This window comes from Mauremys reevesii, linkage group 8, assembly GCF_016161935.1.
Source record: "Mauremys reevesii isolate NIE-2019 linkage group 8, ASM1616193v1, whole genome shotgun sequence".
Lineage (NCBI taxonomy): Eukaryota > Metazoa > Chordata > Testudines > Geoemydidae > Mauremys > Mauremys reevesii.
Genome location: NC_052630.1, coordinates 68,767,195 through 68,779,545, shown reverse-complemented (window position 1 = coordinate 68,779,545; position 12,351 = coordinate 68,767,195). Strand labels below are relative to the sequence as shown.

Genomic DNA, 12,351 nt, shown 5'->3' with positions numbered 1-12,351 from the left:
TTAGGGATTCCTGGATGCAGGGAAATTAAGACAATAACGGCTTTACCACCTCCTTGCACTGCTGGAGCAACATAAAGGAGCAGTATCAAGCCTTAATTGCACAAAACCAAGCACCCTTGCCCCACCCCTTCCCCAAGGCACCACCCTGCTCACTCCATCCCCCCTTCTGTCTCTTGCTCTCCCCGACCCTCACTCACTCATTTGCACCGAGCTGGGGATGGCCCTTTTCGACCGGGCGTTCCAGTTGAAAACCGGACACCTAGCAACCCTATGAGGAACTGGACCTGTAAGGCAGAAGCTATCCCAGAGTAAGAGAAATAGATAAAAGCTCAAGATTTCCAGGGTCTTGTATCTGGTTACTGAGACCTAAAATTCTGAAATCTCAATTACAATGATTTAGCACATGCCTTGAAAAGTCCATTCACAACAGTAGGGAGCTTTTCCAACTGAGAGTCACCCATTTCTTCAGCATCTACGTTTTCATTTAGAGAAAAAACTTCAAGGTGAAATCTTGCCTTCAGTAAAGTCAGAGGCAAAATTCCATTGACTTCATAGAGGCAATATTTTATTCTATTTTTACCCCTTATGGTTACAAAGATAACCCACTCAATGTAAAGAGAATGCAAACCAATGAAGTGCTTTCTTCCCAGGCCTGCAGACAGACAATTCCAGTTTCTCTAGTGTTGGCCAGAGTTTCTTCAAGCTGCAACAAAGTCAAAGTCAAATGTGATCAGTCTGATTTGGTCAGTTTTAACACTGCTGTTCAGAACTCCTGGGGAAGCAATGAAACTAACAGACAATTCCTCTTCTCCCAGCAGGTGCTCATGCTGCTCCACTTACTGGTGGGAAGGATGGAGACCCTCAAACTCCCAGTCAGACACCAGCCCCTCCTTTTGCTCCTGCTTCAGATTCTCCCCCATAACTAGTCCCTATTTATCAGCAGAGGAAGGAGGAGGAGTTCTGGGGGGAACTCCAAGTCCAGGAGAAGGAGAGGAAAGAAACTATCTTTCTGCTCTGTAAGAGATGACAGGGAGCTATGCTCCCATACACTTCTCCTTTATTTAGACTCTGCTCAGGGCCTCTAGCTTGCTAGGTTGATAATAAGGCTCAGGCCTCTGCAAGCTCACTGGTTCAGCACCGCTAGCTTACTAAGGGTATGTCTACACATCAACTAGACATTCACAGATGGCCTGTGCCAGCTGACTCAGGCTCTTGGGCTGCAGCCCTGTTTCACTGCTGCATAGACTTCTGGTCTTAGGCTAGAATATGGGCTCTTGAACCTTCCCACCTTGCAGGGTCCTAGAGCCCAGGCTCCAGCCAAGTCCAGAAGTCTACACAGCAATAAAAAAAGCCCCACAGCCCAAACCCCGCAAGCCTGAGTTTGCTGTCACCGGCCAGCCACAGATTTTTTTTTGCTGTGAAGACAATAACTTAGGGTATGTAAAAAAAAAAAAAAAAAGATTACAAAGCCATATCTCTAGCTTGCTGGTCTGATACCCACAGAGGCCTGCACCTTGACAACTACCTTATCATCGCTAGTATCCTGGGATGATGACAAAGCAAAGAGTCATTGGCTGAAGTGTTAGTTTGATGGGTCTGTTATCCAGGGTTTTCAGAACCCAAAGTTGTTTCTCTCTGTGTGCTGTCACATATAAATCAATGGGGACACAGCTCTTCTGTCTGATAAATTATTGATATAAACCAGAGTGCTTTTACCCAAAACTACTATATGCTATAGCAGTATGTTCAGAGCACCTAAACATTTATAGTTACCGAAAGTCTGAGATGATTTTGAGTGATCAGCAGCCAGGCTTCTGGGGACCCTCCTTCCGTCCAGCTGCTGGGGAGTTTAGGCGTCAATCCCTTACCCAAGGAAAAGTTCCCTCGCACTGCTCCAAAGTACACTTTCTAACTATCTCTTTATAGATTTTCTCTGGACAAAGCACTTAACTCGTAATAGCTCCTAATAGGCTAACAATTTTCCTAGCAACAGCCAACAATAATTCATTATTCTCCTTATCTGCAAAGCAGCTTCATCAAAGAAACGTATGAACACAAACAACCAGAATCAAGGTCAATTTTCTACAGTCTCTCCTGCTCCTTTCATTCTCATGAAGCGGTCTTTTCACTTTTTCTATCCCAGTTAGTAAAACTGAAGCTTGCAATTGTTTTAGTCTGCCTAAGCATGGCCAGATATGTCTCCTGACTCTGTGGTGTCCTCGCTTCCAGTTTATTGGGGGTGGGGTAGGGGGGTTAAGTGCACAAGATGGCTGCAGATTAGGTCAAATCCAGTTCTCTCACAATAGGTCTATGCCAAGGCTCTGGCCTCTGTGAGAGCTGCTGGTTCAGTTGCTATAGCTTAATAGGATGATATTGGATACCTCTGTGAGGTATTCATTAACTGTAGTATGTGGGACCTATGTCAAGGCAAAGGCTTCTGTGAGAGCTATTGGCTCTACAACATTAGCTAGCTGGGGTGATTTCTGAGTAGAGGGTTCTGTGACATCCCTTGAATTTGCTGAACTGAGTCCGAAGTATAGGTCTCGGTGAACAACTCTAGCTTCTGACCTTTTGTCAAGGTACAGCCTGTATGAGGTCATTAGCTCAGCATCTGTACCTTTCTGGGCTGATGTCCTGGTCAGAGGCCTCTGATGTCATTAGCTCAGTAACTTTAGCATGTTGGGCTCATGTTGTGGTTGCTGGATCAGTAGGTCTCGATTTATGGGCCCCGGAAGAGAGGATGGGAACTGGGAGTTGCTGCAGGGAAAGAAATGTAGAGGGATCAAGTAAAAAGAGAAAGAATAGTGAGAGAGCCAAAGAAAGGAAGTTAAGAAAGGAAGAGAAATAAAGGATTGCAGTTCTAAAAGTGAGTCTGTTTTATCTCTGATTGATACTGAATGTGAGAATAACGTAATGAACAAGTAAACTAATAATGCCAAGATTAGTCACTATGTAAAGGCCACATTCCACTGTTGATATTTGTTCTAACTTCCAATTGATCCCCGTGGGGGTTCTTCTGGGGATGATGATTAGTATGTAGTCCTAAATGTATACCTCATCTCACAGAACCAAAATGGAAAGAATTTTACAAACCACCACCAATATCTCAAAGCAAAAGTGACTAAATAGTTTAAACCGAGTTTGTAGCAGAATCGGAGCATTGTACAAATGTTTACATAAGTAGTACTGCATCTATGACGTGTGTCAGTGTCTGACCTCCAATCAAACAGTAGGATAAAAAACAGTGGGAATGTATATCCAAATAATCCACATTATTTTATTAGCCATGGCTAATAAAATAACAGTGGTAGAAGAACAGATTATCCTATGAAAGATCATGTTTATTCAGTGTGCGGTGTATAAAATTGTGTGGAAGTGACACCATGTTGTACTTGTCAGAAATGATTCACAGAGCACAGATAAAGCATTATGGTTAGACATCATACCTGGAATTGAAAGAAATATTCCTCACTAAAGATCAGGTGGGAAATAAAGTTAAATACCCTGTAAAATGGCCCTTACTTATTTATTCTGGGCTATATTATAACTTTACAACCTGCCTTAAGTAAGGGGGCATGCACAGATGCACCATGCGTGGAACTGACCAGAGAATGAATTGTTAACCAGTCACAATTTCTCCCCTATTCCTGCCTCCGTTGAGGGGGAAGAATAAGCTACTTCAATTCCTTTTCAATGCAGCAGCTTAATCTGTGACTACACCTAGCAAGCTACTCTTTTTGGTGAGTCCCAAAATTCCACCCTTCTCTGCCCACTTGCTTATATTGGGAATATTGAGCGAGTAACCTCTGCTTGACTGACTGTGTCTGGAGTTACAATTTGAGCATGGCTGAGCATGGAAGTAAGCAGGCTGTGGGGGGGGGAGAGTGGGGTTTTGGTGAGTTTGGACACTGTTTAAATTAAACAAAATGATCCCACCCTCCATTAAAATAAGCCATTTCCCAACTACCGCCAATGTTCAAACTCAGCATCCCTCCTCTGACCTGCCACTCAGCAGTGTATCAGACCACTCAGCAGTGCTCTTTGACATTAGTTCTTTTTTCCATAGGGAAGTATTTTAGCCCAAAGGATTAGAGTTAATTCTGATATTACTAGAGGATTTTTGTGAAGTACTTTAGTATACAGACAGATTTTTTTCTGAAAATATTCTATTTGATTTGACTAAAGCCTGTTGTTCTTTGTCTATGTAACATAGAAAAGGAATCCAGCTCACAGGGTCCATTTCTCTCCTTTTGTTTCTTTCTTTTCTCCATGGGCCATATAGGCCTCTTTTTTCTTTCTGTTCCAGAACTCAGGTCCTTCACTCTTCTTCCATTTATCATGGGTAAATTTCAAACCAGCAAAGTTTGAGTTGGCTTAAAATTTATTCAAACATTCTCCTATCCCTAAGGGAAATAGCATTCAGAAAGAATACTACTGTACTAAGAAGAAAAGTTCAGTCATTTTCATGCAGAAGGCAAACTGCATGGTACAGCAAAAACCAGAACAACAAAACACCCTTTTTTTAAATGTTCTCATCTAATCACATCAGTAGTCTAAGCAGATATGGACATCTAAATGCAATAGGAATTAAAACTATGTTCTATCATTGACTTGTTCCCCAACTAAATGGAGACCATAATAAAGGAATGGATGATTCAAGATACAGTCAGCATAATCTTATAACATACAGTAACACACATGATGAGAAGGATGAAAATTATATTTCCCCCCATCACATTTAGTACATGTAATCAAAAAGATTTTAAATTACACTATATCATTAATGTTTATGATTATTATAACTTCTAAACTCATGTAGCTCTTTGGGGATAAAGACGGAGTTCCAGTGAGGGAATGCACTAAACTTTTCAACTCTAGAGAATATGGATACAAAGCCCAGGTAATATGATCATGTGTTTGATTAAGCTCCAGTTCTGCAATAACTTACGTATGTGCTTAACATAAGTAATGTGAGCAGTCCCATTAATTTTAATGTGAGTTGTTGGTTACAGCACTTTTGAAAATCAGCCCTTTTATATAGGTGCTTAAGTATGGACTTAGGTGCCTAAAGTTAGGATCCTATTTTTAATATCTTGGCTTTACTACATAATGATTAGAATCATTCTCAGACATATGTTATTTTTATAGTGTAAATTTTCTTTATCTATGCCATAAAACCGCCACAAAACTGCCATAATTGCAGAATTTTCTGAAGAAGGGCACAGATTGTCTGTATCATGCCTAGCTCAGTCACTTTATAAGCACTAACATTTAATCAGAGATTAGAGGGAGGAAGTATGCAGCACAAAGACAATAAGCTTTCCTCTTTTTCTATAGAGATCATCAGTAACAAAGAGATGGAATATATTAAAGTAACAGCTGAAACATTTCTAAGCTTTGTTATGAAAAACTCCATGTTGTGGGTAAATGTTGTCTACCTTTGCGCTCTGCCTTGCTGCAATATACTTCAAGGGCCATATTCTTATCTCAGTTACACTGATACCACTGGGATAGCTCTAATGATGTTAGCAGAATTAGGTTTCAAATCAGTATAAGTGAGGGCAGAATCTGGAATATAACATATATGATACAGGATATATAAAATGCATGTAAACATGCTAAAAGACCATTATTGTAAAGTGAAGAGACACACTAAAGAGTAAGAAATTCAATTATTAAGATTGCCTGTGCAATGCCATGTGCATATGCATTATGATGCAGTCTTAAATTAAATTAGCTCAGGGCCTCCACTAAGAAGTCTGCTATGCATGCCACTTTTTGATGGGTTTATGATGTGGATTTTGATGAAATTAACCAATTCAATAACCTACTTTGATTTTTTTTAAATGTACTAGAATATTCTAAAATAATGCCTGCAACTGGTGAGAAAATGCTATTGTTATATGGTACCACCAAAGTCTGCCCCATGGCGAAAGCAGATGCAATTTTATTGAATTCAATACAGTTGTTCCAGGTCTGTATTTGGCTTTCAATTTTATGGAAAATTATAGCATAAGGGTTTTGGATACTTATCTGAACAAAAGTATGTACTCCACCACTTTGATACATAGTTTACCATTGTTGAACTTACAACAAGGCACGATTTGCAGTGTTGAGTCTGGTTTACTGTGTGCTTTTTCTTATGCATTTTTCCAATGGTAAAACTGCTTTCTTCTTAGTATTGGGGCTCACATTCCTCTCTGCCCCCCAATGTATTTTGAGGTAGAAAAATTATGTAAGGGCAGTGAATCAGATGATTAGGTCACTTTGCAAGTCACAACTGCTCAGGGAAAATTTGTAAAGAGTAAAATTCTCTGTAGTATAGACAAAGGAATCCAAAACAAAGTAAATGCAAATATTAGACCTGGGCAAAAATTTACTTTTCACTAGAAAACTAATGCATATGCCAAGATTCTGCCAAAATAAACACTCAAATGGTTGCCCCCATTTTTTATATAATGAAATAATTGTACTTGTCTTCTCCTTTAAAGCTAGACGCAATCTTCACGGTAATCTTACAGTGGTCCATTTTTTTCCTTTTAGTTCCCATTACTTTAGTTTTTTTATACTATATATATGGTCTCTCACTGAAATTTGCTTTATTTTCTGAAATATCTGTGGTTCCCTGGTGTGGAGAAAGCCAGTCTACCTACTGAATCTGCTTCATTTGCTGTCTAATATTATTTATTCAACTTTCATTTGTTCATCTTAAATCTAACTAAGCAGCTTGTCAACTTCTTAAAGGGAAGGGGGGTGTCATAGGTCTCACCCCCACTTGGAGCTGTTGGGTTCCAATGTGGGGACCTGCCTTGGTTTCCCTCTAAACTAAAATCCTAGTTTAGATCTAGTAAAAGCTGCCACCACCCAATCAGGAACGTGGATTGGAACACAGTCCTTCCCCAAAATCCTTGGGGATCCCAAGAGCCCCAAATCCATGGAGTTCTTACACCCAGGAGAAATAAACCATTCCCCCCTGTTTCCTCCCCCTCCCTTTTCCTAGGAGAGACACCGGGATCTAACTACAGAGGGATACCTCCCTCCTCCTATTTCCCTGAGAATCCACCCAAGGAAAGACCAACCAAGTCCTTAATAGAAAATAATTTATTAAAGAATAAAAAAGAAAGTCACTGTCTCTGTCCCCAAGATGGAACAATATACAGGGTCTAAACTTATCAATCTCTGGAGAGAATTCCCCCTCCTTTCTTTCTCAGTAAAAGCAATACAGTACAGACTTAAAGAAATTCTATAGCAAAACACAGAATTGCAAATACAGAAATAAAAGTATAAGAATACTAGTTCCTTGCTAATACTCACTAGCTTGAATAGAAGAATTTATTGCAGAAAACTGGGAGGACTTGATTAAGATGTCTGGACTCTCTTAATTCCCAAGAGAGACTCTCCAAAAAACAAAGAACAGGAAAAAAAACTTCCCTCCACACGGATTTGAAAATAATCTTGTCCCTCATTGGTCCTCTGGTCAGGTGTCCACAGGTACTGCTTGTTAACCCTTTACAGGTAGACAAAAACCTTAACCCTTAACTAACTGTTTATGACACGCCCCCCAAATCGCCAACAGTGGAAACCACTGGCGGTGATTTCCTCCTAGAACTGGAAAAGAAACAGATTACTAAAACACATGCAGTATTACATATACTACTAAGCATGTAAACATGTGAAGAACACTTTTTAACCACTTGATTCTGGGAAACTTTCACGAGAGAGTGCATCAGCAACTTTGTTGGAAGCTCCTGAAATGTGTTGAATTTCAAAATCAAAGTCTTGGAGAGCTAAGCTCCAGTGGAGAAGTTTCTTGTTGTTTCCCTTGTTAGTGTGAAGCCACTGTAGCGCAGCATGGTCAGTTTGTAGCTGGAACCACCGTCCCCAAACGTATGGGCGTAGCTTTTCCAGGGCATACACAATGGCGTAACATTCTTTCTCACTGATGGACCAGTGGCTTTCCCTCTCAGACAGTTTCTTGCTGAGAAACACGACAGGATGGAAGTTGTGATCCGGTCCTTCCTGCATTAGAACTGCTCCTACCCCACATTCAGATGCATCGGTGGTTACTAGGAAGGGTTTGTCAAAGTCCGGGGCCCTTAACACAGGGCCAGACATGAGCGTCGCCTTAAGCTGGGTAAAGGCTTTCTGACACTCATCAGTCCACTTAACAGCATTTGGCTCCATTTTTCTGGTTAGATCAGTTAGTGGGGCTGCGATTTGGCTGTAGTGTGGTACAAATCGCCTGTAATATCCGGCCAAGCCTAAGAAGGATTGGACCTGTTTCTTTGACCGTGGGACAGGCCAGTTTTGGATAGCCTCCACCTTGGCCTGTAGGGGGTTAATGGTTCCTTGACCCACCTGGTGCCCTAGGCAGGGGCGGCTCTACCTTTTTGGCCGCCCCAAGCAGTCATGCGTGGGAGGCGCCCCGGAGCCGCGGGCATGACTGCGGAGGGTCCGCTGGTCGCGCGGCTCGGCTGGACCTCCTGCAGCTGTGGACTGTTCACAGGTCCGGCGGCTCCGCTTGAGCTGCCGCAGTCATGCCTGCGGGAGGTCCTGCCGAGCCGCGGGACCAGCGAACCGTCCGCAGTCATGCCTGAGGCCGGTCCGGTCATCCCGGGGCTCCGGTGGACCTCCCGCGGGCATGACTGCAGCAGGTCCGCCGGCCCAGCCTGCCACCCCCCCGGGAAAGGGCCACCCCACGCGCGTGCTTGCCGCGCTGGGGTCTGGAGCCGGCCCTGGCCCTAGGTAAGTCACTCTGTTTTGGCCTATTTGACACTTTTTGGCCTTAACAATTAGTCCTGCCTGCCTGATGCGCTTAAAGACCGTTTCCAGGTGTTCTAGGTGTTCGGGCCTTGAGTCAGAAAAAATGGCCACATCATCGAGGTAGGCAACTGCACATTCTCCCAATCCTGCTAGTAGACCATCTACCAGCCTTTGGAAGGTGGCGGGTGCATTCCGCAGTCCGAACGGAAGCACATTAAATTCATACACGCCTGCATGGGTGATGAACGCAGATTTTTCTTTGGCGGGTTCATCTAGTGGTACTTGGCAGTACCCCTTGGTTAAATCTATTGTGGAGATGAACTGGGCACGTCCCAATTTCTCCAAGAGCTCATTGGTGCGCGGCATTGGGTAGTTGTCTGGGCGAGTAACAGCATTAAGCTTTCGGTAGTCCACGCAAAAGCGTATTTCCCCATCTGGTTTGGGAACTAGAACCACTGGAGATGCCCATGCACTGGTAGAAGGGCGGATGATACCCATCTCCAGCATGTTTTCAATCTCCCGTTTTATAGCAACTTGGGCATGAGGTGACACCCGGTAGGGTGGGGTTCTAATCGGGTGAGCATTACCTGTGTCAATGTTGTGGTACGTTTGCTCAGTCCGTCCTGGGTTGGCTGAGAACAAAGGGCCGAGGTGAGTGCACAGCTCCTTGATCTGTTGCCGCTGTAGACATTCTAGGGTTGTGGAGAGGGTCACCTCTTCCACACCACCATTTCTTTTTCCTTCATAGTAGACACCTTCAGGCCACTCAGCGTCATCTCCTCTCTGGGCTGTAAACTGACAGACCTGGAATTTTCTGGGGTAAAAGGGCTTTAAAGAGTTAACATGGTACACTTTAGGTTTTAAGGAGGAATTAGGAAATGCAATGAGGTAGTTAACAGCTCCCAGGCGCTCCTGGACCGTGAATGGTCCTTCCCATGACGCTTCCATCTTATGGGCCTGTAGCGCCTTCAAGACCATGACCTGGTCTCCTACCTTGAAGGAACGCTCTCTGGTATGTCTATCATACCAGACCTTTTGCTCTGCTTGAGCATCCTTTAGGTTTTCTTTAGCAAGGGCCAAAGAGCGTCGGAGGGTGTTTTGTAGGTTACTTACAAAGTCCAGAATGTTAGTTCCTGGAGAAGGCGTAAACCCCTCCCATTGTTGCTTCACCAACTGTAATGGCCCCTTAACCTCATGGCCATACACAAGCTCGAATGGTGAGAATCCTAAACTGGGATGTGGTACAGCCCTGTAGGCAAACAGCAACTGCTGCAACACTAGATCCCAATTATTGGAATGTTCATTTACGAATTTACGGATCATGGCCCCCAAAGTCCCATTAAACCTCTCCACCAGGCCATTGGTTTGGCAACCAAGTGATGCACCCCATGAGCTTCCCACAGGTCTTTCATGGTCCCTGACAGGAAATTTGTTCCCGAATCTGTAAGAATGTCGGAGGGCCAACCTACCCTGGCAAAAATGTCAGTTAAGGCCTGGCACACAGTTTTAGCCCTGGTGTTGCCTAGAGCTACTGCTTCCGGCCATCTGGTAGCAAAGTCCACAAAAGTCAGTATGTACTGCTTTCCTCTGGGGGTCTTCTTTGGGAAAGGACCCATAATATCCACAGCTACTCGCTGAAATGGGACCTCAATTATGGGAAGTGGCTGGAGAGGGGCCTTGACCTGGTCTTGAGGCTTTCCTACCTTTTGGCATACCTCACAAGACCGGACATACTTGGCAACGTCCTTGCCCATCCCCTCCCAGTCGAAGGACCTTCCCAACCTGTCTTTGCTTCGGTTCACCCCAGAATGGCCACTGGGATGATCATGGGCTAAGCTTAAGAGCTTTTCCCGGTACTTAGTTGGAACCACCAACCGTTTTTGAGGATGCCAGCCTTCCTGGTGTCCACCAGAAAGAAGCTCTTTTATATAAAAGTCCTTGTTCTACAACAAACCGGGATCGGTTAGAAGAGCTGAGAAGCGGAGGGTTGCTCCGTGCCGCCGCCCAAGCTTTCTTAAGGCTGTCATCGGCTTCCTGCTCAGTCTGGAACTGTTCCCTTGAGGCTGGAGACACCAGTTCCTCCATAGACTGTGGACTTGGGTTTGATCCCTCTGGAAGCGATGTAGGTGAAGAGGTTGTTTCTGTTGACTGTGGACCGCTCTCCGCTGGTGCACAAGGTGATATTTCAGGCTCTGGCTGAGCCTCTTGGGTAGGGTTGTCTGCTGCTTCTGCCAGTTTAGGCCCGTTGGTGCCCCCTGGCGGTGGAGTTGCAAGCGCTGGCGTCAGTGCTGGCGCTGGTTTTGCCACTGGTTGCTCCTCCAGTTCCGGTCCTGGGACTGGATGTACTATGGCTGCCGTAGTTGTTGGCATGGGATTCGGTTCTACCACCTTGGTCTGGGTCTCTGGTAACACAGACGGGGTCCTGGTGGATGGCTCAGGAACAGGGATGGGAGTGCCTGCTTGTTTGGCCTGGCTGCGGGTGACCACTCCCCCGCTCTTGGCCAGCTGCACATGGTTGGCCAAGTCTTCCCTCAGTAGCATGGGATGGAATAATTGTCATAGACAGCAAAAGTCCACTTTCCTGACCAGTCCTTGTACTGGTCTTCAGAGATGCTGTACCCATGGCAGGTCCTTTTAAAATTTTTTAAGAAGGCCTCAGTGTCCTCACCTGCCATGTATGTGGGAAATTTCTTGGGATGGGGAACAGTGCCTGGAGAAGGATTGTTAGGGTTGGCTCTTGCTAATTCCAGGGCCTGCTGGTGGGCCTCCCTCTGGAGCTCCAACGCCCTCCTGTGGTCAGCTTGTTGCTTTTTCATCTCTCTTTTGTGGTTAGCCTTTTTGGCTTGTTGCTTCTTTATGTCTTTGCTTTCTGGTGCTGGCCACACCCCTCTGCAGTCAGTGAACTGTTTACCCCAATTCCTACCCCTTTCTATTCCCGGAGAGACTGAATAGAAAAGAAACAAAAACTTTGTATTTGCATTTGGTGTTATGCTGATGTAGCTGGTTCACAGCTACCAACTGTGCTTTAGACTGAGAAAGAGAAAAAAAAAGTTTTCCCCCTCCTCCCAAGAGCAAGAGAAACCGGTTTAACCAGTGTCTCTCGCCCTTGCTAAGTAGCTCTCAGTATGGGGGTCTCCTGAAACAAAGGCTTGTCAGAAAACCTTACCCCTCCTTTTCCTCCAAGGTGCTTTTTGAAGCAACCAGAAAGAAAAACTGCTTCCAACAAAACCTGCTGGAAAACTTAATTCCCTCCAGCCAACCTTGCTGAAGATTCCTTCTAACAATACCAGTTAGAAACTGAATACTTGTAACCCCCCCTCTTCTCTCAGGTTGCTTTCCTGCTCTAGAAGAAGAGAATAGCTCCCTTCAGCTTAGCCCAGCTGAAAAAAAAACTCCTTCTAACAAAGCCAGTTAGAAAACCTTGTCTGTTTGCCTTCGGGGTATCTCTCCCTCCTAACCTGCAGTCCTGCTTTAGGAGATGAGAATAGCAATGGCTGTCTGGTTCAGAAAAATCCCTCACCGCTGCCTACCATATCATAGGTCTCACCTCCACTTGGAGCTGTTGGGTTCCAATGTGGGGACCTGCCT

The 12,351-nt window shown here is 44.5% G+C and overlaps 1 long non-coding RNA gene across 1 annotated transcript in view; it reads right to left on the bottom strand.

Annotated features, from left to right (window-relative positions):
* Window positions 1-504: 504 nt before the first annotated feature.
* LOC120370856 overlaps window positions 505-12,351 on the bottom strand; it is a 117,062-nt gene continuing 105,215 nt past the window's right edge. Inside the window, exons 2-3 of the long non-coding RNA XR_005583995.1 lie at window positions 2,618-2,757; window positions 505-703 (exon numbers count right to left, since the gene is read on the bottom strand). This is a non-coding gene — a long non-coding RNA (uncharacterized LOC120370856). The remainder of the gene's footprint in view (window positions 704-2,617; window positions 2,758-12,351) is intronic.